The 2,878-nt window shown below is 47.5% G+C and overlaps 1 protein-coding gene across 2 annotated transcripts in view; it reads left to right on the top strand.

Annotated features, from left to right (window-relative positions):
* Positions 1-2,289: 2,289 nt before the first annotated feature.
* TTBK2 (tau tubulin kinase 2) overlaps positions 2,290-2,878 on the top strand; it is a 137,057-nt gene continuing 136,468 nt past the window's right edge. For both annotated transcript variants that reach the window (XM_075329961.1, XM_075329959.1), the window contains exon 1: positions 2,290-2,517. The gene's annotated coding sequence lies outside the window, so the exon portion shown is untranslated. The remainder of the gene's footprint in view (positions 2,518-2,878) is intronic.

Here is a 2,878-nt window from a genome sequence, read left to right as displayed (position 1 = left end):
GGCAGACCTTGCGAACCCTGCATGCTCCCGGGGGGAAAAATACTCTGATCCAGCCACTAGGCCCGTTGATGCCAATAACCGATAACCCGAAGTTCCCCCCTGGTGCGTCTAATGCCCTTTTCCTGGGCGGTACCAGACAGGCCCCGCTACGCGTGCTCCACGTGGCACCCCAGGGGACGGTTCTCCCACTCACTCTGGTCTTGGGGGACCGCCCGCTGAGGCCACGCTATCATTTTGAATATGCACAGCTTCAGCACTTCCTTTCATCTGCCAGTCAGTCACACGAGCCCACACAACCTATGTCACCCTTTGAAAATCTATGTACCTCGAGTCCCAGCCCCAAACACGCTATCTCGGGCATTTATAAGTTACTGACCATCAATGACTCGGTCCACCTTCCTCCCTTTTGCAGAGCTTGGGAGAATGAGCTTGGACAGGAGTTCTCTAGAGAACAATGGGACCGCTGCTTCCATCTATTTCACAAGTCAGCAACTGCCACCAGGTCCCAGGAGACAAGTTATAAAGTTGTCTCAAGGTGGTATAGGGTCCCCTCCTTGCTTCACAGGTGGTGCCCGGGGGTCCCAGATGTGTGTTGGCGTTGCGGACGGCAGGAGGGTACCATGACCCATATATGGTGGTCATGTACAGTCCTGGCTGCCTTTTGGGACAGTGTCTTGAGAGCGACTCAGGAGATCTTGGGGGTGGCGGTGCCCAGACGACCCGAGGCCGTTCTCTTATATATATTCTCGCTGCCAAAAAAAATATAGAAACAATTGCTACTCAGGCACCTCCTTCAGGCAGCCAAGACTGTTATACCTCGCCACTGGAAGGCCACCGAGTCGCCTTCTGTGGAAGAATGGATAAGTGAGGTGGACTTAATCTACCGGATGGAGCGAATTCTGGCCCAATCTCGTAATGATGTTGAGACCACCGTTACAAAGTGGTCCCATTGGGAATCTTTCCTGACTAGTCCTAGTTTCTGTAACGCGAGGTAAATTGTGACATGCACTCGTGTGAACGAAGTGAGACCTTCCTGAGTGCCATTTAATTATGGGTCTTGGTCCGGACGGACGGGGGTGTTCGTGGCATACCTCTCTTCTTTTCTATTTCTCTCCCCTCCTTCTTCACTCTTTCCTTCTCTCCTTTAAGTAATTCCTGCCTCTAATGCAATGGAATAAGGAGTACTATTATTATTATTGAGTGCACCTTGATGCTACTCTCTCTACTTTGTATGTCAATGATCAATGATTGGAATTGCTTATGTTATGAAAATCAATAAAAATGTTAAATTTAAAAAAAAAAAATAAAAAAAAAAAAATAATCACGGTTTAATCAGTAGTAGATTATCATTACAGGACTACTTGGCGTGCGGCAGGTAGCCCAGCATAATCATGAGCTCTGTATAACTGCTAGATCTGCATCAGAAAAAAAGCGATTTTATCAAAATGACAGCGAACAGCTCAGTAAGTGACTCTCAGATGGGGGAGCAAAAACCTGGAGACAGATTCCCTTTAACATACACACTCAAATAGTGGCTTTAAAAAAAATGAGTGTTTTATCATCAGAAGATTAACACTACAGGACCACAGCTCGCCTCCTACTAGAGTCTAGACCAACCACACCCCCACCATTGTTTAGCAGCTCACTGTCAATATACAATGTACACAGAGAGCTGTGGTGTGGGCAGGGTTAGCTTTCTGAGCTCTGCTACATCTAACAAAACAACTGTCACATCTCCTGCAGCCAGATACATCACAGGTTAGAAGTATTTTAATAGAATTGCCTTTGTTTCCCATAGCAACTAGTCAAAGGCTTAATTCTTAAATTTCTGCAGGAAAAATGAAAGCAACACTGTGATTGGTTGTTATGGCAACACCTGTCTTGCTATTACGCAGTTTCGGTAATGCGTGAGAGACCAGGACTACACTGCTCAGCACCCAAATCACAGTAAACTACATCTCCCGACTGGCACAAGGGCACATGCGCAGTTGGATTGTGACGCTTCTCCCAGGTAACCGCAATCGCCATGAAACTTAGGCATTCGCTAGGAGTGGCGGGGAGGGGCTTGGTGTGGGCGTGTCATTATCCACTGTGATTGGCAGGACCTCCCCCTTTCCTTTTGCTGTTAGTTTTCCCTCTGACCAATCAAAACCGTATAATCAGTTGAGAGGGGGTGGGGAGATAGTCAGAAGGAGGCGTGGTATCGCCTAGCATGCTAGGTTTTGTCTCGCTTGTGTTGGTAAGGTAGTCTGTGACGTCGATGGTGCTGCAGTGATGGAGAGTGGGGGGAGCAGCCGGTGACCGGGGAGGGACAGTGGCGGCGGCGAGAAGCGGAACCAGCGGATAACGGATTGTTTGGCTCCCAGCATGGGTGTGCCTCGCGTTACGGTTACTGCCGGATAGAGGTGACCGCAAGATTTCTACTATATTGGACGTGGCGACCCCCCTCCCCCATTTTCTACATGAGTGAAAGGGTCTACGGTATGTCACCCATGGGATCCAGACTGTACCACTGAGGTAAGAGGGGTGATGGATGCAGGGAGCCATTGGGAGGCTTTTTCGTGTATGTGTGACCCTGCTGCAGTGTTACATTGTGACACAGGCTCCTCAGCATCTGTGCAGCCATCAATCCTGTCACACTGCACCGATCCTGAGCGCTTCATTCAGACTCCACTATATATGATCCCTATTTACAAACATTATATATATGATCCCTATGTATGATCATTATTATGTATAGATGATCTTTATGTGTGATCATTATATATAGATGATCCCTATGTACTATATTGTACTTGTCCCTACTATGTATATACCTTTCACATGTAAAGCGCCATGGAATTGATGGCGCTATAATAATAAATAATAATATGTGTGA

This window comes from Anomaloglossus baeobatrachus, chromosome 12 (assembly GCF_048569485.1).
Source record: "Anomaloglossus baeobatrachus isolate aAnoBae1 chromosome 12, aAnoBae1.hap1, whole genome shotgun sequence".
Taxonomy (NCBI): Eukaryota; Metazoa; Chordata; class Amphibia; order Anura; family Aromobatidae; genus Anomaloglossus; species Anomaloglossus baeobatrachus.
This window is presented reverse-complemented; position numbering and strand designations above follow the sequence as displayed.